General features: G+C 41.6%; 1 long non-coding RNA gene across 2 annotated transcripts in view; it reads right to left on the bottom strand.

The window, feature by feature from the left end:
* LOC141728147 (uncharacterized) overlaps positions 1-27,363 on the bottom strand; it is a 152,517-nt gene that overhangs the window by 60,015 nt on the left and 65,139 nt on the right. Inside the window, exon 1 of one of the 2 annotated variants that reach the window (XR_012578915.1) lies at positions 25,798-25,960. The exons of the other annotated variant lie outside the window; for it this stretch is intronic. This is a non-coding gene — a long non-coding RNA (uncharacterized LOC141728147). Of the gene's footprint in view, positions 1-25,797; positions 25,961-27,363 lie in introns of those variants that run through there. 2 annotated transcript variants of the gene reach the window in all.

Raw genomic sequence — 27,363 nt, 5'->3', positions numbered from 1 at the left:
CCAGCCCTGGGCATCTCCAGCTGGGGGCTCGTCACCTGCTCAGAGGGGAGCTGCATGGCTGCAGAGGTGCTGCAGAAAGAGCTGACACCTCTGGCCAACAGGCTGGCTGGTGTGAGTTCCACAGACAGCATGGGGTTTGGAAGGAGAAAAATCCCAAACTTCTATTGACCTCCTACCTTCCCATGCCTGAAAAGCCTCATCAGAAGGAGGAGATTCAAAATCTTCATGTATTTGTTTAAGTATCCTGAACTGAACACTGCGGCTAAAATACATTATCAGAAGCACTCAGGAACGAGGAGATGCAACAAAATACAGTAATAATTACAGTTATCAATGCAAATTCATTGATGAACTATATTCTGATTCTTTTCTCACATTAAGTAATGGCTTACTGCCATGGAGTAAGCAATGCCTCTTGCAAAGAAGAATAATGTAAAAAAAATGGCCTTGCTAAGAGTGAGAGGTCATTCTGAAGGAGGAGGGCTGGCAGTCTTTTCTGCCCAGAATATCTGCCAGTCTTTTATTTCATATTACAGTAGCCCTAAGGGTGGCCAGACCAAAACTAGAGTTTCGCTGCCTTTCCTTGGCAGATGTGCACAGTAATCTTCTCTCAGAGTCTTATGATCCAGAAGAATGGGGGAGAAGATACTAATTTCTATATAAGGAAACTCAGATTCCATACAAGGAATCTCAGAACCAGTTGGGATGTCCTCAGACTTGTGAATCCTTGTCCTGTCTCCTAGCTCCTCCACTTCCTTAAGGGATGATTTTTTCTATGGAAATATGCCACTGCATCTAATAACACCTTGCACTTCTGTAGCCTCCTCTACGCAAGGATCACAAAACAGCTCCCAAAGCAAGGGAACCCCTACATCCCTGCAGTGCAGACATCTAAGCCAAAGCCAGGTCACATCCAGAAAATAATTAGTGCCATCAGGGGAGCACTGGCCGCACAATGAGATTCACCTCATTGCCCAACAACTCATGAGACAATGAAGCTAAAAGTGGAATATCCCCTGTAGCTGCAGGCAGCCCTTGTCACCCCAGCAGTGGTACAGTGTCCCAAGGGAAAGCTATGTCCAATGCTATCTGGGTCTGGCCCAAAGCAAGAGGAAGGGGAAAGTTACTTGGTCAAACTACCTCCCTGGGGCACATTGTTGCACCTCCTGTCCTCAGAACTTCTGGAATCCGCCAGATTCCAGAATCCAGGCACTGCATGCATTCCCTGCTTCCACATCTGCTCTTGGGATGCAATGATAATGCAAAGGTAAAGAAATAATATTGTTAAATGTCTTATTTGGCATAAGTAAGAAGTCACAGGAGATTGTATGTTACCCAAATTGGAGTGGGTAACTTTGTTGTGAATTTTTATCAAAACTGTTGAGGTGCAAATTCCTCACCTAGTGGGCTGCTTGAGAGATGCTGGTCTGCCTCCCTACCAACAAAACTGGGTGCTGGCCTTGCTGCCCCATGCTTTGGCACTTCCCTTACCACAGAAAGTAAAGTCTTCCTTTACACCACTCCTCTGTTCAGTGGCAGATGTCATTCATGAGATTATGCTCGTGCACATGCAAAGCACATGCTACTAGTGTATCATTGAACACACGTGCCCCACACAGCAAACCAAGACCCAAAACTTATTGTGGTATCATGAAGAGTGAATAGTCTTTGTTACATATAATATATGGCATGCACATTTTACTGATTCCCATTCTCCACTATATTCAGATAGGGCAAAGTGACTTTCAGAGGAGTCAAATTTGCCTTTACAACTTGTGGTTTGAATTCTTTGAGTTCAGTCACTCGATTTTAACCCCCCCCTGCCTTCCCAGCACTAAGTGCCAGCATACCTATCCTGTCCCCCCTCACTAAGCCTTCCCAGTTGCTTCTGCAATCCTTAATTCTGATTAACACCTGGTTTTGTGCTGCTTCTGGTAACTTTCCATTCTTTTAAACCTCACACAGAACCTGGAAAAACTGGTTTGTGTAAACTTTAAGTAACCCCTTGTGCCAAGACTATTTCTAACTCAGTAGTGGAACATGATGGTTTAATGGTCAGAGATTTTTCCCAGCAGAGAAGTTACAAAGCATTTAGGGAGGAGAGGAGAGAGGGGATTTCAAACCCAGTTGCATTTGGCTGCAAACTTCCTATAAAATTTGTGTTAAGAGTCATGTCATACGTTTATGGGGAGCTATTTCCAAGGAAGTGCACCAAGAGTGTTAGCATGTCATTGGGAGTTAGAAAGCTTTTATTTGGCTGGAGATTGAGCTGTTCCAAAGACCAGGGACTGATGGCTCATCACAAGCTGGAGCATTGAATTATTATTAATACTGTTATCAGGAACAAATTTTGCTCTCACAGGAGAGAGGCTGGAATAAGTCTGCATAAACTATGTGTGGAATGGTGTCAGTGTAGACTGAATCTTGCTGTACTTTCACACTTGTAAGCCACTATTTCTACTTAATAGAAACACAAAGTCTGAGTCAACACTAAAAACCCAACAGAACTGTCACTGGTTTTTGCAGGAGATATGTTTGTCCTGGTCAGGACGCTTCATTCACCACAGCCTGCATCTTTGTACAGGCAAGCTGAGCTCCCTCAGCTCTCAGCTGTGACAAAGCAGCCTCACACAAATGAGTCCTTCTGCTTGTAGGAAGCCAAGGAAACACAGCTAGAGGTCCACAGGATGTTAGTAAAGGGATGTCTGCGTGGGATGTAAGTAAATTACAAAGAGCTACAAACACACTGAAATCAAGACAGGAAGCATCTGTGGGGGTCACTGAGGAGCCATGAAGACTCAATCCATTCGACATTTTCTGAGTCATGAATTTTTTAAATGCAGTACAGAGGTAGTTTTCACTAAAATATTTTACTTCTTTTCATTTTATTCTCCTGTCATTGATACTGCAACTGGTCAAATTAGATCCTATGTCAAACAAACTGTCTTCAAAACTAAGGAAAAAAAGAAAAACCAATTGGAATATAAAGGGCACCCTCTTAAATGCTTGAAATCTGTGCGCTTGCAATCTCTTGAAAGGCAAGTGGCCTAGCCAGTAGAAAGCAGACTTCAGATTCATGGAGGGAGTGGGATTTGGAGGAAGTCTAGAAGCTATGCTCATAAACCTCAGTGAAGTTCTCCAAGATGTTGGACACAGAAATAAGTGAAATTATACATTCCTTTAACCCTGCTGTGTTTTCCCTTTAGACCTTTAGCCTTTCCAGTTTAGACCTTTCATTAGGTTACACCTTTATATTGCTTTTCTTGCCCGTTCTATCCCATTTTAATTAAGCTGTGAGAACAGTCATGGCTAAGCACCAGCAGAGCCCACCACCCAGCACCCATCCTCTCAGCTGTGAGTGAAAACCATTCTGAAGAAATGAAAAAAGACTACAATAAACAGAAAATCCTTAGTAGCATGTACAAGAAATTCAGAGAAGGCACCAGAAAATGTATTGCACACATAAAGCCTAAGCTGATGTCAAGATGACCAAGTGCATTTTTTCCATCTCTCACTTCCGTGATTCTGCAGCACATGAGATCACCTTCCTTTCTGTAAATGATATAAACTTCTGTCTGGGGCATTGTTTCCACAAGGTCCAAAGACTGCATGTTTCTCAGCAGTTAACCCTGCGCTGCAAATGTATCCTAGATTTGTTCAGCTTCTCTCATTTTTTATTCTGCTGTTAGAACTATGTCAGAAAAAGATTTTTTTCCCTTGGATATAGTCCAACATTCATTATTTAGTGAAGACACTGTTAAATCAGCAGGACTGTGCATATGGGAAAAATAGATTAGGAGATCAATGAATAATGATGGATCCTGTCAGAAGACCTCTTAAAAGAAGAGAAGGTATCAAGCAAGGTCAGAAACCATGAGCTTTCCCTCTTTAAAAAAAGGACTTCTTTTAAAAAGTCAGAAATCAACAGCAGTGGTACAGAAACAACAATAGCATCTATAAGGGAAGTAACATAGTTCTGTGGCTGTGACACCCATCCAAATTGATAAAAGTTTCATTCAAAGAGTCTCTTTTTATTAAGACTTGCAGAACAAAAAGCATGCATAAGGAAGCCTAAAATGGTTTTGCTCCAAGTATATAGAAAAAGTGGCAGGATCTTTCACCTGACTTGTTCCAGTGGGATTGAGAGTTGTGTATCTCAACAAAGTGGGAGAAGGTGATCAAATACATTCATTAGTTGGCATTAATACAGGATATGCACCAGGAAGTGTAAGGCTGCATAGGCACAGAGTGCAGACACAGAGATCAGGACATAGCAGAACAGCAACAACTCAGATCTGGCTAAAGCTTAGCATGATCAAAAGCAGTTTTTAAACTAAGGGTGCTCATATTCAAAGTCTGGAAATGAAAATCAGTCAAAAAGAACTGGTGCTGAGTAACACATAGTTCCCTTAAGGTAATGATTTTGGTTTTGTTGTTGTTGTGGCTTTGCAGGGGGCTGCTTTGACAATAGGACATCAGTAAATGCAGTTTCAGCACCTGACCTATGTCAGCTGCTAAGCTGAGGTGGTAACACAAAGGGATGGGCTGCACAGCAAGAGGCATCTTGCAATACAGCACTCAGTACACTTTCAGATCAAGATCAAAGGTAAAGCTTTAGCTTCAAATCACAGGCTTACCATTTAAATAAAAGATATCTTGCAGAGAATCATTTACTTCTTCAGTTTTTCATTAATTACATAACCTGGTATCCTTAGAAATACAGGTTCACATGCTAAGCCTTTGCAAACATCTGATTATTAAGATACAAACATTGCTGTATTTAAAATACTCCTTCAAACAGAAGACTAGGAATGATTCACAATTCAGCATTTCTTGGCCTATTTCAGAGTCCAGCCTTTGTGAATCATGGTCCTTACACCTAAAATAACATTTTCATCTCAGTTGTCAAATATCATCACAACTGCTAAAGGCTGTATTGACATGGGAATGAAATGTACACCTGCTCCTTTCCACTGACTGCCCCCTGACTGTCAGCCAGGCAGCCACAGACCATGGACAGGCCAGATGCAGTCTGGGAGCCTTGGATGCTACTCTGCAGTCAGTCACCTTAGTGCTCCATCATAAAACATTTGACTCGTGCCAGGGGAACATACCCCTTCTCACTCACAATCTGTGCAGTGCTGCCACAAGTGGACAGTGGAAGAACATTTACAAACAGCAGGAGGATATAGATAGAATATCTGAAAATATGAGCTTGCACCAGAATAAAAATAGTAGTCACATCCTTTTTATGCGTGACATCAAACCCAAAATGGAAAGTACCTTTTAGAAGACTGTTTGCTTTTATGAAGGTACATTTTGAGCCTCTCAAAATGCTACACACAGACTTTCTGCTGTCTCAGTGTTCTACCTCATTCATGGATATTATTAAACACCTTAAAAACATGTTTATTGAGCCTAATATTTATGATACGGGGCTCTCAAAATTAGAGGTTTGCCATTCACAGAGCTACCTACAGCTTTCAGGGAGCTCCCTCTCAGTGTTTCATTCACCGAGCTGCACGCTGCAGTCATTACTGGCAATTGTCTGCGGTGCTCCCCACACCGAGGCTTTGTGCAGGGTGAGTCACTCCCTGAGAGCTGCAGCTCCAAGCAGAATTTCCTCACCCTGCAGAAACCACGTACTTTGTTCCGGATTGCCTTCTTTCCTTTTGAGTGGGCAGAATTAGTGAATGCAATTAGTGATAATGCCATTTGTCCCCAGGGTCATAATTTTTCTTAAAGCATTTATTCTTTTCAGTACCTCTAATATTACAGCAAAAAAAAACCTCCCAGAAAACTGGTATGTAATAGTCACAGATGCCAGAAGAAAGATGCATCTCTGCTGCTGAAAGGAAGAATAGTGGCCCACAAGAATTTGATTCAACATGTAAAAATATTTCTATGCAGTTATAACGCATTTTAGTCCAATTCCACTGTTCTCCTGTGAAAATATCTTCCTACTCTCTGTCAGGAGGGAACAATTATTCTGCACCTTTCTCTTTCCCTCCCAGTGCTGGAGGAAGATGCCAGAGGTAAACAGACAATGCTTTGTCTTTTTTAAAAAACTGTCTATTTGCAACCATTCATTCTAGAAACCTGGGTGTTGGAGAGAGGAGACTATCTGTCTCCTGTTTTTCAGGTTTTACCTTTTTTCCTGTTCCAGTTCCTGGTTAGATACCATCTCTCTCCCTTTCCATTTACTCCTAGTATTAATAGAGTGGATAGGTGTTTATATTGAGCAAATAATTCCTGAAACCTCAAATAAATAGGAGTGTGATTTTTGCTACTTTCCTCATGATTACAGCAGGGTAAATTACCTTTACATCCTTCATGTGAAGCCACATTTCTGCTCTTTTATGGTGGTCTGACTCAGATTCAAACAGCATATAAATTTATGTGGAGTTAATATACATTGTGCCTCTTACTCCCGGCATCTGTCCTCACACAGATGCTTTAGGATATCATTCTCTTGGATATCATTATTTTAACCTTGTGGGGAAATTACAGAAAATTAGCAATGGCTTTATACAGCAAGCCAATACAAATATGACAAGCCAGAAACAAGTAACTCAGAGTACTCCCTTGATCTATATATTTCTTTGGGCTTTTTTATTTTTCCATATTGTCTTTGCTGCAAAAGCCATATTTGAGACACAGATTTGCTCATGTGAAAAACTGAATGTAAAGAACAGCAATCTATTTATTCCCAGGTGGCAAAACACACCCGCCCCTCTGAGGCAGTTGGGACTGGCCCATGAATTGAACTGTGCTTATCAACAGATAAGGCTGAAACCCAGCCTGGAGGTTTGCTCAAAACAAGGCAAAATGAAAGTGCAGCTCTCATAATCTCTACCAAACATGGCATTGTGATGGGAGGGGCAGTGCTTTGTCTGCTGCTGATCTCTCAAAGTGCATTAACTGCAGAATCGCCTCAACTCCTCAGCCTTCTCCTCTCTGTCAAATTGTCCATGGTTTGGTGCAGAATAAGCATGTTCAGCAGGGACAGGTGGCTTTTACCAGTTTATCTCATGTCCCAAGGGTACACACTGTTTTGTGCTTTGATGCTTTAAGGGAGGGTAGCAGTGCCTAAACAGTCAAAAGGAGATTCAAAGGAATGGAAGAATGAAGATGGTTTCTTTCCAAAAGTCACATACAAAAGAAGAGTTACAGCTGTGCAGCACACAGCTAAACCAAGTGCCCCAGAGGCCCTGGAAAAACTCCCACTGTCACTGCTGAAACCTACATAGCACCAGGGTGGCAGAGCCCCTTTTTCCCTGTAAATCCTGTCCAAATCTCTCATCATGGTGAGCATCCTCTTTTATGGACCCCAAAAGCAGAGGTTCCTGGTGCTGGTTCTGTCACCAGAACTTGATAGCTCCTCAGAGCAGCACTTCCTCTGGGCAGCCTGGGTTAGACTGGTTTTGCTTGTGTAAGGAGACCAAGCACAAGTTAGCTCTTCTGCTCCTGGCTCCTGAAAGGTACCAGCGCCTGCCCCCACACCAGGTTCATCATGTTAATCAGAGCCATAAGCTATGACTGTGTTTCCATCTGCCTTTCTAACCTTACAGTCATACCACAGTTTCATGGCCCCACTGTGTTGGCTTTGACAACAGAATAACCAGATGCAGCTACTGTGTGGCAAAACCAACAATTTCATTTTGCCATGGAGGAGAAAGCAGACTGTAATTATGAGAGTCACTGAAACAAAACCCTCCAGGTCAATTTAAACTGGTGAGCCCCAGTCTGGATGGGAATCAATGGGATGGACTGTAAGAAGTTCTGTGGGCTAGAACTTGTGCACTGTGGTCAGATGTGTGGCAGCTGCTCACACCAACAGGTCTGGGTAGTCCCCATTAGGGACTTCTGCGAGGAAGAGCTATCTCTGGACGAGCCAGCTGTCCTTTGATGCAGTCACACCTATTTACAAACATCATTCTACCAGCTCTCAGGTGTAGCATCACTCCTGGGTTATTTTTTTTGTCTCTCTATTTCTCAAGCATTTACTCTACCTTTGAGCAGGGGAGAAAAACCAATCCACCCTCCTTCCATTTTTATGCCAGCATTTCTGCCATAAAACATTTTATCCACAGAACAAATTCAAGAGTAACTTCAAATACACTTTTAAGTTCAGGCAGCAATTTAAGTGTTCTTTGGCCACAGGCCAAGCTGGGCAGGGAGGGCAGGATTCCTCTAATTGCAAACTAAGCAGGCACTGGTACCTGCATTAGTCCCTCTGACTCCTTTTTATAGAAGAGAGGAACAAATATTTCCAGGGGAGGATTCGTCTGACCTACTATTACACTGACCTATTATAGGGGAGATTAATCACACCCCTGAGATGTGCTGCTCTTCCTAGTTGCAAGGGAAGCCCAAGGCAATTACTCAGCTGATTTACAGACATTTAGGACATCCCAAATGAACTTCTGCTCGGGAATCAGGCCTCAGATGTGTGGACCTCAGATATCTGCCACCTACCCTAATGCTGTGGTGTCACCTTTTTGTATTTTGTTTATGATTCCATGATGTAAATGTGTCTATTCAGCGTGTTCTGAATTCTACTAATTCTCTGGTTCTTCCATACTGTTATTTTTGTGTCCCCCCCAAAGAGAATGTTGCATTTATCTATAGGGTGAAATGTCAGATCCTTACCTACCCACACTTGTGTTAGGTGTATGTCCCTGGGAACCAAGAACAAAAGGTGACCAGACAGTGCAAAGCCAGCACTGTGATTACTGATGTATCAGGTAACACAGCACAGCTGGGAGAGGAGGAGATGTCTCCTGGGTAACTAATGGCTGCCCCTGTAAATAAACCCTCTGGAAAAGGCCCTCTGCACCCAAAGGCTTCTAATTTCTGCAATTTACGCCGGGTGGCTCAAGAAAACAGATTACCATTCCTGGCATGCCTTTCACTGCATGTCCCCTTAGGCCATCGCAGCTGTAATGACTCCTCAGTCCTGCCACATCCCCCAGCCCGGCCTTTTTCTTAAGAGCAGGAGAGGTGGAGGAAGACAAATTACATTCCCTACACGATGTTTGCAAGGAAAAACATCTGGAGGTGATACTGGAGGAGGAGCTAGGGCTCACTAACCATAACAATTGCAGCCTCTCTTCCTCAGTTTAATGCGCACAGATGAAGATAGAGGAAGAAAATTAAGCAAAGGCTGAGCAGTGGATCAAACAAGGGAATCAAGTTGTGGAGAAGCATTCATTGTTGCAAAAAATATACATTTCCATAAATTCCAGACCAGGAAGCTGGGAAACTTCAGCTCAGAACATCTTTAGAAGGTTACTGCACTGTGCAAGACATTGCCAAGGCCAGCATCACCAGTGCCCACTGCTCCTTTTCTGGGGGAAGAATTTCTGTCTCTTCTTATTCACAGCACCATTGAGAGACACCATCAGGGTGTCAGTAATGTTCCACAATGTGCACTGCACACAGGAATATACCAACTTCTGCACTGAAGAGCTGCAGCAATAGTGCAAGGGAGGGTAACTTGGGCCAGAGAAGCCCTGATTCCTCCTCTGTCAGTGCTGTGTCCCACCTTCAGACACCCTTCTTTTGTCCCCTCTGCATGCTGGTCCTTGCTGCTTACTGAAAACCTCCTCAGGGCTTGAGGAATGGGAGGGCAGCAAGACCAACATCACCTTTTATGAAAGAGTGGCCAGAGCAGCTTAAGAGATCACACTCCTCAGACACCCTGCAAAACTTGTAAGCCACCTTTCAATAAGCTGCATTGGAAAATATCTGATATTTCCTAACAGCTTTTTCTCAGCACCTAGCTTGTTGGGTTTTGACACTTTTGATCTTGTTTGATTATTTATTTCCACTCTACAGTAACTATATTCTAACTCTTCTGGTTTTGAAATGCTTCTTTCTGACAAAATTTCTCCCTCAATTTCACTGGACATCTTTCCAGCTTTACCATGTAAATGAGTTTGATGCAAGATATTTTTATTTGCTGGTTTAGAGTCAAAGGAGTCAACTGTAGGGTTTTTTTTTTTCCTTTCTGAAAAATCACAATTCAAGACAACTAGATTTGGTTTTGTCTTTTAATGGAAACCTTAATGTTTTGAGGAGCTCTACAAGAATAGAACATGTAATCAGTAGCACTTGGGACTAAATGTTCCTTGCAAATAACATAATGCTGGGCAGTTTTCCTCCTTCCAGAAATTAAAGGGAAAGCAAGATGCAGTCCTGACTTCATCCACACAGCTTTATTTCAGCTTGTTTAAAGTACCTTGATTAAGTTTCAGCAGCTCTATTTCTTCACCTCTATGTGAAAAAGCAGTAATAGTAGAGTTTGCCATCATCAGAATGTCCTGATGGAGTTAAAATCTCCTTATGTGATGGCTCAGCTTTTCATGGAGTTTGTTTTGCTTTGTTTTGTGGGGAGGGATGTAGAAAGTTTTTGCCTGAACACAATAAAATTCTGTGCTTTAATAAACTCAGCTTCACTCAAACCCTGTCAGTGAGAAAAGTGTTGCAGAACAATGGCCACAGTGGGGGTCATGTTCTTATTCTCACGCTACAGACCCAGTATTTTGTGCATTGACAAGTAAAGGGACTGGGTAGAGCAGACTGGATATCTGACAAGCAGGTTATGTTTAAATGGACATGAAGACAAAATATTATTGAACAATTATTTTATTAAATTGTCCTGCCTGTTACTTGTTAATTCACCAGAAATTGTTGCAAGAGTATTTTGAAGTCACCAATGTTCTTGCAACCTTAAAAAAATCCGGTTATCCAGGAACTCAGCCATGGGGAGGCAATACATAGATCAGTTCAGTGTATCCCTATACTCAGACAATGTGGAAATTATACACACTGTGACCTCTAGCACAGTTAGACACTGACACTGGATGTGCACTTAAAAACAGATGTTAGCTCTGAAATAATAAAAACCATGTCCAACAAGAATCTTCCCAATTGCTGTGTAAGAAATGTGGCCTCCAGCAAATTAAAGGTTATGCAGCATGACATGGATCTTATGAGGCTGTTTGCCCCCATGTGGGGGTGTTCCCACCCCACTGCTGCTGAGCTGGGGAGTGCAGGAGGTGCAGACAGCCTGGCCACCCCACAGGGCTCTGCTGGGGTCCCCAGCCCACCCAGGCAATGACAGCACCACTGCAATGTGGAAGCTCTCAGCATTTGGAAGAGACAGTCTGCATCTTGAAGGGGAAAGAAGCCAGACTGAGCATCTACATCTATTCCTGACTGCATCCACAAGTATTGAATCTATTATCAACTGGCTTGGCTATGAGTCTTTAGGTCACCAGAGTTCCATCAACAGAGCAAAGTTACTGCCCTATCTCTGCTAATGGCAGAGACACTGTGCATCTCCTTTTAACTAATGGGAATTACAGAAAAAAAGTGTCAAATGCCAAGTTTGAAATGCCAGTGTCACCAGAAATTCCTGGCCTGATTGGTGTGGAAAGAGAAAAAAATTGAGACAGCAGGAATCTGGTGGTAATATTTATGGAGGACTTGCAAGTGTCAAGTAGTTTTTGGTGTTTACATTTTAAGAGGTTCTCATTTTAATAATATGCAATTCCCCAATGTCTGAATTTCACGAAACTGTAAAAACTCTGGATGAAATACAATAAGATGAAAGCAGTGAGAGATCATACTCTTTAGAAAAAAAGAATCTGGTCAATATTTCTGTATGTGTACATTTGTTCTTACCATAGAACAAATGCAGCCTTACTAAGCTGGGTAACTCATGGGCAATACAGCCATGTGCCAGAGAAAGAAAGGGGTTTTTCCTCCCCTAAAATGACTAAAAGGACAAAGTACCTGATATACAACTGGGGACAGATGTATATTCATTTTAGAGCTGAGAGAAATGAGGCTGCCAGGTATGTCCGTGATGAAACTCGGGATGTTGATTCTGACTCCACACTTACTTCCTAATCCCCTCTTCCCAGTTCAAAAGGCAGAATGTGTAATTCTTTTTGAAGAGGACTGGCATTCTCATTGAATCTTCCACCACTGACACACCAGCACATAAACTATAACAGCAACACAGCTGCCCTGCAACTATCTGCCACTACTGGGGGCTAGGGAACATCCATTATCTGACTCCTAAAATACTGATAACACTCTGTGGCTCTTCAGATACTAGGCCAAGAGAGTGTTTTGTAGAGGGCCATGCCCACAGGTGTGGATCCTGCAATGAGTGTTCCTTTCTCTGTTCAGCCAGATGCTGTGCCTGTGCCATACCCCACAGAGAGAGTGGGAGGTGCAGGGATCCCTGAGCTGAAAGCACAGCAGGTGTCACCTCCCAGATACATCTCTTCTCTCTAGAAGCACTTTTTTGACAGCCTTTGTAGGTCTGCTTGGATTATCCTAGTCTCTGCATAAACACCTAATGCCCCAGGCGACATGACCTGGGTGTACCAGGGGCCAGGTTTTAAAGCTGCTACTTACGTGCAGGGTGATCCATTCCTGAGCAAAGCACTAGAACCATTCTTGGTTCAGAAGGGAAAGAGAATTAGAGGAATATTTTCCACCCTCCTAACCATCTTAGGTCCAACTGGTTGGCAACCGCAGTGCAGTTACAGTAATTTCTGTCAGGGGGAAGGCAGGTGCCTGCTCATGGGCAGCATGGGAGGCAGGGGAACAAGGGGAGCTCTGCATTGGTGGCTGAAGAGATGTCGCAGACATATTTTTATGAAAATCCTTTCTTAGGATTTTTTCTTCCCAAGAAGCTGAGAGGCTCCAGGAACAAAATGTAAAAAAATGGTTATCTGCTGCTGTGGAATGCAACAGGTGGATCTGTGATTGGTCTCATGTGGATGTTTGGATTTACTGACCACTCACAGCAGAGCTGGCTCTCTCTGTCTGAGCCAGCTGCCTTTGTTATCATTCTTTTCTATTCTATTCCTAGCTTAGCTAGCCTACTGAGATGAAACTTCTCCTTCTTTTCTTTAGTATAGTTATAATGTAATACATATCATAAAATAATAAATCAAGCCTTCTGAAATATAGAGTCAGATCTACATCTCTTCCCTCATCCTGAAAACCCCTGTGACCACTGTCACAAAGGGTCAGAAAAGGTTCAGAGCTCTGGCCTGGCCACTTGGGGATGAGCACCAAAACAGACCTCCAAGGAAATTCATGCTATCTGCCTTGTATTGATGGAGCATTTGGTCATTGTTCTGCTGCAGCCAGAGTATTTAGTTAGAGTGAAGAAGGGAATATCTGTGCTCATCCCTCTGAGGTTGAAGGAAATGGGAAAACTTGATAAAACCATGAAGACATGAAAACATGATTAAGATTTTCCAGTTGAGCTGTTCTGAGTAGTGTCTCTTCAGAGTAGTTTACTGGATGGTGTAAGAGGTGGAAATAATTTTCCCTAGTCTTACTAAAGTTTTGGCAAGATAAAATATTTCACTCACTTTTCCTAGAAAGGAAAGAAATAGCTCAAGAAAAATGACAAACTGGGAGAAGCATCCAAAGGAAAGGTCATACATATGAATGTGCTTACTGATATCTATTAAACAGTTATGGTAAACCATTTTTTGTTTCCTTTTTTTTATGCAAAGCAATAAAATTCATATAAGGAAATATCTTAAACTGTATTCTGCTGGATTTGGGGAGCTTTTGAAAGTCTAGTAGGGGTTCTGGACAAATGAGAGATGCTGCATTGACATTGCCTGGCTTCACAGCAGGGATCTTGCCTTCACTACAGGTTTCTCTCACAGTTAAACTCCCCTTGGAGACTTCTCACAGGCATTCACCCAGCTGCACAAGAGCATCAGACCTACAGAAAGAGAGCTCTGCCATTTTATTTCTAAATTAAGGTTAGATCAAGAGGATCTTCTATTGCTTCCTGTTGCCATAAGACAGATCTGTTGGTTTTTTGCAGCAGTGAGCACCCTTGCCACTGAACATCAGAGGCCTCCAGTTTTTTTCCTGTATCCATATATTAACCGGCCTGGCCTTTCCCTGTGTTGACTCTTGCCATGTCCTCACATCCTTAGATGAAATTAATTCATGTCTGCATCCACATTCCATCCTGCCAGCTTTTTCAAGCTTGGCAGAGACTTGAGGAAAATCCATCTGTGGACCAGATTTTCCCTGTTCTAAAACACTTCAGTTACTGCACTGTTAATAGCTATGGCAATTATTTAAATCATCCTGAAACTAGTAGTGATGCTTTTATTTAATAATTCTACCTCACTGTCTGATTAATCCACTCTCAAAGTATTTCCTTATTAATCAGATTACAAAGAGAGTTACTTAATTTTTCCAGCTGACAGTTAGCATGTTGACACCCTCCCTGCTTAGTAACAGAAGTCACATGAGATTATCAGCAGAAGGCAAACCCATTTCTGTGCAGAGTGAGAGCACAGCTTTGTTAGCAATCCCAGAGCAGAGTCTCACCCCTATTGACTGCTCTCCTCTGAGGTTTCTTGCATCAGCAACAGCCCTCTCAAATGTCTCCATCTCATTTCAGATCAGACCTGAAAATGTCTTTGCAGTGCAGCGAGCCTGCAACCATTTTAATCTTCTCATCCTTTCTCTGCATGCTCTCAAAAATACTAATGAAATCAGTAAATCTTTCAGAGGGATAATTTGAATGCACAATAGTAAATAAAACTGCACTGCCCTTGGTCTCATGCTAAATCAGTAAATTGTATAAAACTGGCAGGCAAACAGAGGGGTATTTGAACTGCTCTTATCTCAAACCTAGAATAAGGGCATCATTAGGGACAGTTGTTACAGGGAAGTCAGTGCTTGTCCTCATTTTAACAAGACACTACAATGCCAAATTTGAATATGTTGAGAGCATGAATGATCTAACAGTAAGAAGGGTACCAACAATTCTCAGTGGCTTGAATGGAAATAGCAGGTGTCTGGTACTTTTCTGGCCCTAAGACAGTAATCAGTCACAGATAATCGACTACTTTCAAATCCAGAAAGTGATTTGCAAGGGATTATATTTCCAGTGTACTGTACTAGCTTAACATTAACTGCACAGTAGGAACCGGATTTTTGAAGCACCAACCACAAACCACTCATTTTTGTTCATTTGAGCCATCTCCTTACCCAGTATATTTGTATGCTCAGACTTCTGAGCAAATACTAATTAAGCCTTCTAATTGCAACACAGCTGCTTTCATTCCCTTTATTAAACTCTATTCATCCCTTATTATTAAACAAAACATAGGGCAGGGAAATAGAAAGGTATTTTCCTATGCATCTGTCTCTTTGAGAACAAATTCTTTCCCTGAACAAGTACAGCCATGCCTATAATCATATCTAATATGCAGTATCACAGGACTACTCATATTCATTTTGAAGACCAATCTAGCAGTGAATTATCTCCTGTTTTGTCAAAATGAGCATGCCTGCACATTAAGCACAGCATGATTCACAGGCACAGCAATAAGAAAAACTGCCCTTTGGGAGGTTTAACTAGATCCACAAAAGTGCCCAGAAGGAAACTCTCCACCTTGAACAATGGTTTAAGAGTAAGAATCAGTTACCAAGAACATAAACACTACTGCAACACTGCAAAATCCATCAAGTCTGGAAAGCAGACAGGAGTCCTGACACAGCAGCAGCAGTGTAGAGCAGTCTCAATCCTTCTGCCCACCAGGCATGGGGACAAGTGCTTGTCTGGGCCACTCCACCAACTGTTTCACTTTTTAACCCAGCCCAAAATTATCCCAGCAGAAAAGGTGGTCTTTTATTTTTTTGCAGGTGAAAGAATTAATCAGTTCAGGTAAGCTCAGCTGTGAGCTCCCACATTTCAATCAGCCCCAGAGATGGGTAAAGAAAACAAGGGTCTGAAGGAAGGGAACTGAGACTTTCCCCTCCCCTTTGCTACCATTCAGGTCACAAACTGGCTCAGCTACATATGTCATGGCAGCTTCCATTCTCAATCTAATTAAACAGAGACAATCAATATAGTTTTCAATTGTATCAGGGGTAAAAACCCCCGAACACTCAGAACTTGTAAGAATTTTTTATAAGCACATCTGATGCTATCTCTACCCTTTCTTATGGATTTATCTACAGAAATGTACACAAGGTCATTCCCATTAGTGTCCATGGAAAAGCACCTGTCCTAACAAAGGGCTATCATTAAAATATTCATGTACAAGAACGTAGCTGTTGATCTCTTTGTGAAAAATGCCATTTTGTCCTTCTAAACAAAGTTGTTCTCATCAAATCTGTGCTGAAATCAATGGCCAGACATGTTCCTGGGAAGCCAAGGTTTAATTCCAGAGCTGGTCCCTGAAAGAGTGGCTCCCTATCACCCTGGAAAAGATGTTCCCTACCAGCCAGGGTAGCTAGGTTAATCTCTTCCATGCCTCTTTTGCCAATTAGGTTTGTAGATGAGTCAAGGCAGATGCTGCACCACTGTGTGTCCTTTCTGGAGGGTCCATCCCTTGCTTCTTCCTGGGACGGATGAGGAACCTGCTGCTGCTGCTGCAGAGATGGGTCTCTGTGGGCAGGGGAGGGTTCAGCAGCATCATGTCCCAGAGGATTGTCCTACCTGGCAGCCCTTTTACCTGGGAGGTGTGTTTGCATTTCCTCATCTACTGTGTAGGTGAGGATTAAATCTGGCCTATCTGTTCCAACAAATAATTTTCATCAGAAACAACATGGCTCGGAAAAGAATAGCTTTGTCTGAAATTAAATGAAACATTTTCCTCATCTCATAAACCACCCCCCCCAAAAAAAGAAAAAGGCAGGAAAAAAAAAAAGCCCAGCAAATTGAGCTGAGATGGACTATACTATTTTTTTCTCTCAATTTTTTGGTTCAACTGCTATACTGAAAAATCAATTATTTTCATAGCTCTACATCAGTCATTCCTTTTTGTAAAAATTCTAGTCATACCATCTGAGAGCAGATTTTCCCTGCTGTTACATTGACTTTAGCTGTCAGGGAAGCCAATGAAAATGAACTCTTTGGGAGAAATAAGTCCCTGAAGTAGATAGCCTAACACCCCCCCATCATGAATAACAAACAAAAAATGTTAGAACGATTATCACCATGAACAATTTATGTGAAATAACCACTGATTGAAATTTCCTTGCTTAAAACAATTCATAAATATAACCAGTTCCACTTGCTATAACCTGATGAAATTACTTGGGCTTTGGCCCTAGACAATGGGTGTGCTGCTCTAATTTTACTGGGTTTTGTATGATGCTACCCCCATAGCAGGGATAGGGTTGTCTGACTATGCTGGTACAGTTCACTCACCTATGAAAAAAAAAAAAAAAGCATTAATCTATACATATTAGCCAGTTTAAAACTGATGTGGGGTTGGATTTTGTTTACTGTGCAGCCTCAAAGTGAACCAAAGTCAACAAACACTACGTTGTCTGTCTGTAGCAACTCCTTTGAGGCCAGTACCATATAATTCCTGGCATTTCCAGTGCAATATTATTGTCTCCCTGGAGTTTAGATCATCCCTGGAAGTGCATTTACCCATCTGCAGCACTCAGTGTTTTGTAGAGCCTCTGGGTAGCCTGGCTGGCCTTACACTGATGGCAGCAAACAGAAGAGACAGCTACAGCCCCTCTGGGCTCTGCAGCAGCTGGATCTGCTGGTCACTCAGCCAAGGGCAGGGCTGCTGAGCACCACTGACAATTTACAGGCCAAGTACCAAGTCCCAGGGCCATCACTGAGGCTGTTTCCAGAATGCCACAGCAGTCATTGGATGTGTCACTGTGTTCAGAGTTGTGTCACCAGAGTCCTCTCAAATTCAACATTCCCCCAGGACCACACTTGTGCTGGCTTATAGCCACATGGAAGCTGGACCTAAAAGCTTATGTGCTTGATCCATTGTACTTGTGTTTGCTCTCCATTTGTGCTAATCCAGGAGAAGAGGGTCAGACTGCATGGGTTAGAATGGGTTATATTCTATTATTTTCTACTCTTCTATTTACAATTAAGAAAAACAAAACAAACAAATTTTAAATGTCAAAGAAAAACAAAAACAAACCAAAAAACAAATCCAAAAAACCCCAAAACCAAACTACAAAACAGTATAGCACTAAAAAAAGTGCAAACCAAAAAATCTTTAAATCTTTAAAAATCCCCTGCTCACTTTATACCAGTTTCCTATCCTCAGAAGGCAGTCCTCCTTTTCTGCAATACATTTGAATTGAGATCTTCATCATGGGCATCTTTGCATAGTGAGTAGGAAATTAACTACATCCATCAAATGATTTATTTTGTTGGAAATAGCATGCTCAGAAAGCATTATGCTGGTTGCTCCTTTGTCAGTCACTGCCCAGAGGGTTCAATTAATGGAGGTTACCTGCTGACCTTTCATTTTTCTCTACACATGGATTTCCATTCTGTCTGATGAAGCCACACGTCAGTATAATTTCACCAGCATCTGTGAGAGGGTGCCTGCTGCAACCTCCACCTTACATGAGTCTCCTTTGATCTTTGACTGCGGCATGCCACACCATCAAGACAGAAAAAACATCAATTTTCTTCTTTGATCTGCATCTTCATGGGCTGATGAGGAGAATAAGTCTGCATTTTATAACATTGCAACCAAATCCCTTGTGTTCATAAGGCATGGGGCTTTCATTCAACAGGGTTTGAGTCATGGGGATTGCATCTCACCTACACCAGTACAGTGTCCCCCCAGCTTCTGGGGTAGGACAAAAAACTAACCAAACATGCAGCTGCAATATCGCAGTCTATCTCATATAAAATGATGAAATAAATTGACAAATTCAACTTGGTATGCTACAGATCAGTCTGTCCTAAATACTCCCTGTACATTCACCTGTACAGTCATGGTAGGTAGTGGAAATTTTGGGGTCTCTTCAGAGATAGCATCTTGATTATATTCTATATAATTTATATACTACGTTTGCCTTGGCCAGGTTTTTTTTATTTTTGTTTTATTTTTTTAATTTAGATGTCAGTTTTGATGCCAGGTGACCTCAAATTTGAAAGGCTGCCTAGACTGATTTCCAGTTAGCTTTGCAAAACTAAGTAACTTTCAGTAGGAGTCAATAGGGATATAGGAGATTCAATATCTAAGAAATTATGAAAATGGGTCTCAGTTTTCAAAATCACTCAGGTCATGCAATGTTTTTATGATTTGTGTCTATAAGAGTGTTTGGAAATGAGGCCCTTGATTTTGCTTTGGATTAATACAGTGCTCATGAAAAAAGGACCCATGATTGTAGCTGCTGTGATACAGTTGAATAAAATGCCAGGCTGTATGACGAAAGCTTTAAAATGTAAACCTTAAAGGCATAATTTTGTAAGTAAATAAAGACTGAAATTGAATGCAGTAATATTTTTAAACTTGAGATCTTAATACTAATATTTCTCTTTTTTTCTGATGTTTAGCATTAACAGTCCTTCTTTGCAGTGATATAGCTGAGGTTCATGATGTGACTGAAGGGGTTCAAGAGGACATCTACGCCCAACTGTGAGTTTTGAGGACACCTGGTTGAAAATAACCATTTTTCCTTGGGTTTTCATCTTTTTGAGTTTACCTAATGCATCTCTCTTTAATCTGGTCTCCCACTAGCTTCAAAATAACCAGAGCTAATGCACAGCCTGTAAATTCAGTGGCACTTTGTCTCGTCCTTTCACCTAAAAACAACTTTCCAAGCATGTCTTACAGTCCCTTTTACAAAACACCTAATGTGTTGTCTCAGCTAAATTGGTTCCCATTATTCAATCTTGCCAGTTTGCAAGTCAATTCCCTATCCACCACTGGCATTTCAGCATCTAAGAGGTGGTGTAAAAATCTCTTTGAAATGGTAACCCTAAGCTGGGGTCTTTCCATAGCTTCAAAGGCATGTTCCAATCCCAATTCCTTTGAAATATTTAATTTGAATAATAAACTACCCAAGTACCAGCATATTCAGGTTGTTATCAGTTATCTCTGACCAGTAAAAACTTTGAAGTGTTAATTGTGGAGCTGGACAAAGCTGTGGACTTTACTGGTTCTGCAGGAAGCAAGAATTAACCCTTTTACACCTTGCTGAGGAGAGAAAATTTTAATGAAGAACTCAGAAAAATCTTAGGCATTATACACAAGAGCCAAAGTGCTCACAGATATGTGACAGGAAAAATTTAAAGCCACCCATTTAATTGTTTATTTCCAAACAAACAGTAGCTACTGTCCTTGACTACATCATAGATAAAGTGTGCTTACATAGTGGTCTGCACATTGAACTTCTTGCTCAGTCTGCACAGCAGAAGCAGCAGGATGAGGATGGTATTTATAGTATGGTATTTATATGATGCACACACTAAAATATGTTTCAATCTGTTCTTGGCTGTACCTTTGGAGCAGTATTCATGAAGTATTTCAGTGGGACTTGTCCTTTGCAAGATTCCCACCCCTGGGACATCCATGCTTCCTTTGTGGCCACCCCTCCTGGTTTCCCCTGCTGCAGCTTTCAAGGCACTCCAGCTGAGAGCAGGTAGGAGCAACTGAGTCCTTCCACAGAGCAAAGCAGAAAAACAAAACCCACCCGTGTGGGAAATCCTTAGAGCAGCCCTTGCTGGGTCCTGCTCACTGTACAGCTGCTGGGGCTGCGCTGGGACACGTGCATGGGGCAGGTACTGCTCCTGGTGCCCAGAGACAGAGAAATGTGTGTTGTCCTCGTGCTGTTGGGAGCTGGGCCACTCATGCTTCTGAGGCAGCTCTTTTGCTGTCTCTGTTGCTTTGTGTCCGCTCTTTTCTGAGAACCTGCCCAAGGCAGCAGTGTTTGCAATTCTCTGCTCTCCCCATAGGTCACCATGCACTCCCTCATCCCAGCAGAGCCCTACCACCCTCTGAGATGTCACCACACTGAAATTTTAATTCTTTTGGTGACAGTGACCTTACACACAATTACTCACCTGCTCTTACCAGGAAGCAAAAAGCTTTGTGAGGAGTGTTGTTCAGAAAAAAAGTTGGCCTTCTCTACCTCAAAGCAGTATCGTTTGGCTGCCGTGACCTGGTAGCACCTTTGTCCACACCAGGCTTTTTCAGGGTAGTTTGGAGGGTTGTCCCTTTTCCCCACCTGGTACTTTGTGCACCCTGTGCATCCACATTAGTTGGGTAGCAGGGAATGCTACACTGAGGGAGCACCAGCAGCTCTGGTCTGCTCCACAGGTCCATTCCAGACTCAAAACCATTACGTGGACAACAGAGCAAATAGAAGTCAGGCATAGCCTGCTAATTTCTCTCACAACACTGCTATTTTTTTCTCCTTAAAAAAACAGTGGTTTTGCATTTGGGATTTAAATCAGTTTAGTCCCAAATGATCGAGGATTGGGTTTCTCAGCATCCCTTGTCACTATGCAGTTGCCAGTTTAACATGGTCATGTGGCCATACTGGGAAATCTCTTACTTCTTGCAGGGGACAGTGTAGTGTCCCCACTCCTCAAGTGTTTTTTTTTCAAAGGAATGAAAACACCATTATTTTCCTTTCTCCTCTCTCTGTAACACCACCTGACAGGATGCAGAATTCACATTTCAGTACTCACATGACCTCTATATTCCCATTACCCATGGCTCTGTCTTAGGGGATTTACAGAGCTGTGCTTGTATCTAAAAGTGGTTTTTGAATCCTTAAACAGCACAAGTCAGGATTAATGGGAATGTCACTTTGCAGCAATTATCAGAAATCAAAATTTACCATTCTGCAAAAGGGCTACCATAAGGCTTAGATATTTCTAAAAATGCAAAAATAAACTCTCAGATTCTAATCAGGAATTAAAAATGGAAAAACAATTGCAGCATTAATAATTGTCTACCTGGGGTCCAAAGTCTTTTAAGTATTTCTTTGGAAAAATGCACATTCCATTTACTTGAGGAACCCAGAAGAGATCACTTTCTCTGCATTCCACAGCCAATTTCAAATGCTCACAACTCTTAGGGCACACATTATAGTGCAAGCATCTGCAGAGCTGTGGGCCTGGAAATGGCCCTGTGTGACCATGAGGGCTGAATGAGGAGAGACAGTGAGTGGCTGCCAGGGCAGGGAGTAGATGACAGGAGATGGGATGAGGGCAGCTCCAGCCAGAGGCAGGGCCAGGGGGCACTGCTGGCAAAAGTCAGTTCCTCTTTCCAAAAGCTGGAAGCTGGGGAAAGGCAAACCATCCAGCCCTGTGCCAGAGCCACAAAAATCCCTTCCTTCCTGCTTGAATTCAAAGGAATAAACACAGCCTCACAATTCACAGTGCTGTGCTGCTAAACCCAGAGTGCCTTTGTACTCCTATTGATGTTTGTTGTATCTACTGGAATCCAGTGAACTTACTCTTTCCTTCCTTGCATGACCTTTTGTTACTCCTGCTCTCAAAACACATTCAGGGTCCTCTGTGCCTTGGCTTCAGTCACCCCTCTGGGCAATGGAGAGAGTTCCACACACTGCAGCAAGGTTTGGATGCCATCATGCAGCACACAAGGAAAAATACCTGGCAAAGAGTGCATGTGAGCCCAGAGCAGAGCCAAAGGGAGGAGATTCCTGTGGCCAGGAGAGTCAGAGACCTCTCCTTGATTTTGGGAGTGCAGAATCACGCGTGGAGCTCTCCTGGGAGAGTGAGCCATTGGTTCCCTGCCACTGTGGAAGGAGAGACCCCTGTGGTCACTCTGGCCAAAGTGAGCTTCCCTCTGCAGCAGGTGTCTCCAAACTGCAGCTCACTGACACATCTGCCCTCTCCCAGCTGCTTTATCTGACAGACCCTTGGGACAGAGATGAATTTGTGTCACCTGGCAAGGAAGGAGTATATGCTAATAGCAGGGAAAGGACTTCAGTAACCAGGTTTGCTTTTCTCCCCACACAAACACCTCCAGCTTTTATTTAATGTGGGATTATACCTCATCATAGCACATGGGCTGAAGGAGCTAATACAAACATCTTAACACATACAAAAAGATAATGCTTCTCTAGATGGGCTCTGCTTCATCAATAAAACAGGCTGTGATACTGGCACCTGGAGAAACAGCAAAATCACTGTAATGCTGTGTAAATTCACTAAGTGAATTTCTAGGGCTCTGAAAACAGAAATGCAATAAATTTACAAAACCCCAGCAGCAAAGATATCCCAGCAACTCAAGAGTTGCATCTCATCTGTCCCCAGCAGAAAATTTTTCTACCTGAGCTCAAATCAACTCATATAATGATATTGCAGCTTCATTGTAGCAGTGTTCCTGGGAGACAGACCTCGTGTCTTTTATTACTCATCACATGTTGTCACAAATTTTTTAGAAACAACTTACTTGTGCTCTAATTAGAGGAAAAAATCCAAGCCTTTGGAGCAGACTGGTCTCAAAGGGCAGATTGTAATGTGTGGAGATTCACAAGACCTGAAGGGCTAACAAAGCCAATAAATCAGAGCTCACAAACCAACTTTGTGCTGACATGATTTATTTTCCAGGGCTGACCTGCTTGGATATGATTTTATAATGAAGGCAGTCATAGATGTGAGCAGTAGACTAAAGGAAGCCACTCACAGTGGTGAATCTGAGACTATTTATTGAACTACAACCCCAGCACCAGTCTGTGAGATAAATCTAAAATATACTACTATTGCAGTAGTGACTGATTTATGTGAAACAAGGGCTCTAGACTTGTCATAAAGGACTTCTTCCCCATCGCCATCCCAGACATTATTTCTGGTAGTGAAATATTAATAGAACAGTCTAACGGATACATCTGCAATGGCTGGAGACAATGGATTCTCAGACTGAAAGGCATACCAAGCTCACCATAGAGCTCCTGTCAACACCGACCAGCAGCATCAATAGGGAATACTGTACATGTAATTTTTAGCACAAATGTGTTCAGAATATCCAGAAGCTGTCTAGCTGTTCCTACAATGCAGGAGCCAGTGACAACTCAATTCTGAGTGTTATAAAAACAGTAAACCACCTCCAATATAGTCATTGTTAGGGACGTATTGCACATTGCCTTTTTTGAGGGAAATGAGAAACAAAGGTGTTGCTCTTCAGAAAGATGTGCTTTCTCAATGACAGTGCCATTTTGCTTAGTTTTGCTTCAAATTATTTCCAGACAACTTTACTTATATTTTAGGAATTTCATTTGATACTGATAGGAACATGAACCTCTTGAAAAACTTAAAATAAAGGATAGTTTTAAAAATGGGGCATGTAGAAGGTGATTCATTTTTTTCATTAGTGAAGGCAGCTCTAAACCACCAGGACCATAGCAGCCGGAAACTCTGGTGGATTTTTAGATCCTTACTTTCTCTTTTCAGAAACAGAAAAAGAGATAATAATTTGTGGCTGAATTCAGAAAACATAGCTTTGCCCAAGGATTCATTACTTTTTATTTGTAGCATGTGAAATAATTTATTCTTTAAAAGAAAAGGTGGCAACTCTAAATGCATAAATTCTAAAAATTGTAATAATTTTCTTTACATTGGGATGCAGATGTTTCTACTACAGCATTATGGGGGAATTCTATAGTCTACAGAGAAATGAAAGATTACCAATGTCATCCAAAAATGCATTTCACCAGCATCCTAGAAGCTCTGTGCTACTTATAGGAATTAATGTCATAAATAGCTTTTGAGCATTAGATAAGCACTGATTGTGAAAGCACTCAGATACATTTCAGTAGTCTTTGTTCAAGTGTATTTAGAGACCAAATTATCCACATAAGGAAATGCCTTTTTACTCCAATGCTCCTGATGGTTTCACATGTAAGTTTAGCTAGTATAGAGCATAGCTAGCATAGTCTAGCTAATATTTATACGGAAATGCTTTTTAAACAGTTTTATGAATGCATAAAATAACAAATGTAGTTAATCAATGAGGTTATACTTCATCACTGCTTTAGCCCCTAAGGTTCAGAAAGTGAACATAGAAGCAGCCATGTGAAGAGCTCTCTTTAAAGACATTGGAAACATCTCTGTGATTAATGCCTTGGGAATAATCAAGAACATAAAGAAAACTTTAAAACACATTTAAATTGTTTGCTTTCAACACAGTGTTAACAGAAAACTTGCATCCTCCAAAAATTTGGTTTGTTTTTCAGATGTGCCTAGTCAATCTGTTTATTTTTAATTGGTCACAGAAGTCTAGTAATAATAGAAGAATATAGAGAAATAATTTCTCTACACTGACTGGATGAATAAATATCCACATGGGTAGACTTCAAATCCAGCATCTGTGGATATTTATAAAGGCAAATTTCAATGTTACCATATTTACCTTGACTGCAAAATATGCAAGCCTAGCTGTCAAAAATATCTTTACAAATTCAAACAATTATTTGAAAGGTTTTTTCTTCCTTTGTCTGTAGTTCAGGTAAAACTCGATCTTCAGGCAGATTTTACATACAGCCTTGAGATATTCTACAGACTGTGGCCAGACCTTGCACTCTCTGGCTGGATTATTTATAAGTGGATTCCAGTCTAAATGATAAATTACAGTAAAGAATCGAACTACTTATGCTGCCATCATGGCTAGCTTAAAGAACTTCATTGTCAAACTAGAAAGGCTGTTACCCTGAGTAGAAGACAACAGATTTTCACCAAAGACATAATTAGAATCACATTGAGAAGTGACCTTCATCAGGCAGAGGTATCCCTATCTTTCTTTGACACTTGCTTTGGAATCAGGAAATTCCAGGTTTTACTTTCCAGTAAATGAAGACTGTGCTCATTGAAATCCTATGAGTATGATGGTGAAATGTTTCAAAGGGCAGAATTATCAGATAGAGAGAATTGTCTCAAGACAGAGTGTCAGAGTTGATTTTGATTAAGCTTTTGTAGAAATACCAACTACAGAGAGTTCAAAAATGACCTAAGACACCAGAGCTACTCACCAAAATTTCAATTTTTCCTTCCTCAGGACCACTGCCACTTTGTCTTTTGGGGAGTGTGCATTGTAGCTAGAAATCCCAGAAAAAGGTTGCAAGTCAAAGAAGGTTTTCACAAATACAAGTTGCAGAAAACAAATAATAACTATAATAGTGATTGCAATAGAAGAGACAGTTTTATTTTCAAAGCCACCATCCTAATCTTGTACCATAATGCAGCAGCTATGAACTGCATTTGAAGGAGGAGATGGAGGAAACCAGAAGTGCAGCAATCAAGTATTAAATTTTTGTGATGTTCCAAGAATTTCTGCCAGTTTTTCAATTTGTTTTATAAAAGACTAGAATGATTTCAAGTGACACAAGGCTATAGCCTAAATTAGGATTGATACTGTGCAGCAAACACATACAACACAAAGCAAATAACTAGAACAAAAAAAAAAGAGATACTCTGTCTCTGAAGTCCTTGTGCCACAGTGACTGCTGCAAACACTGAGTAAACAGTGCCAGGAATAGCCTGATCACATGGCAGAACATCCCACTTTCTTTAACGATCCTTCATTGACACTGCTTTTTGGATTAGTCAATATTTCACATGTAGGAGAGATGCAATTGGAAAAGCCAACTAATGAATAGTTGAAAGAAGTGTATAATCCATCATAATTTTGTGTGCTATTTTAAATAAACACAATTTCACAACAATTAACTTTCCATCTTCTCCCTCTCAGCATTCATCTCCTGCTTACTGCCGAGGCTCTAAGTCCTTCCCTGAGCTCCACGCATTGGGAACTTTGTGCCTGGCTGAGCACCCAGTGTTTAACATATTATGATTTAAATATTTCTAATGTACAAAATGTCAATGGTCTGACCAGCATGTCTCAATGCAAAATTGAAAGATTGATTACCTTACTTACAGAAACATGGAGAAAATTTTAAATTACAAAAAATATATACCCACTGACATTTAAAATAAACCCCACAGCTGAATCTAATCTGTAAAGCAGTTTAGATAACATCCACAGAAATAACCAGAGGAAATATCTTAGGAGATCTCTGTTTTCTGTCTTCTACATCCTCCAATTTCTAGAGGTTTTGATATCCCAAAGCCCTAGAAAATACCATTTGGCTTCTATCTGGACTTGGGGCTTAAAAACATCTCAGAAAGATTAATCCATGCCTATTCCCATTCAGCAAAGAGCAGATTGAGGCCTCAGACATCTGCTCACAGACATGCATTGTTGTGGTGGAAGCAGAAGAGGGAATGAAAGAAATGTCACTTATTTAAAGGAACGGGGGTTGGATGGACTCACAGCTGCCTCATCAACAGCTGCAAGTGCAATGCAGCTCCATATGGACTGGCCCACAGGGCTCAAGTGGCAAGGAAGGACCTTGCTTGGCTGTATTATTTTGCTGGACATGTTGATATGGGTCCTCATTAACCAACGACTGATTAATGGTACCTAATTAAAGCAGGGGACAGCAAAGAGAATGGAGTGGTGGAGGAATTAGGTAACCACAGAGCATCCTGTCACACTGCTTGCCTTGAATGTGCCTTGGTCAGGGTGAAATGCAACA

The sequence above is a fragment of the Zonotrichia albicollis genome, chromosome 2 (genome assembly GCF_047830755.1).
Source record: "Zonotrichia albicollis isolate bZonAlb1 chromosome 2, bZonAlb1.hap1, whole genome shotgun sequence".
In the NCBI taxonomy this organism is placed as follows: domain Eukaryota; kingdom Metazoa; phylum Chordata; class Aves; order Passeriformes; family Passerellidae; genus Zonotrichia; species Zonotrichia albicollis.
The sequence above is the reverse complement of the archived record's forward strand: the minus strand, read 5'-3'. Positions and strand labels throughout refer to the sequence as shown.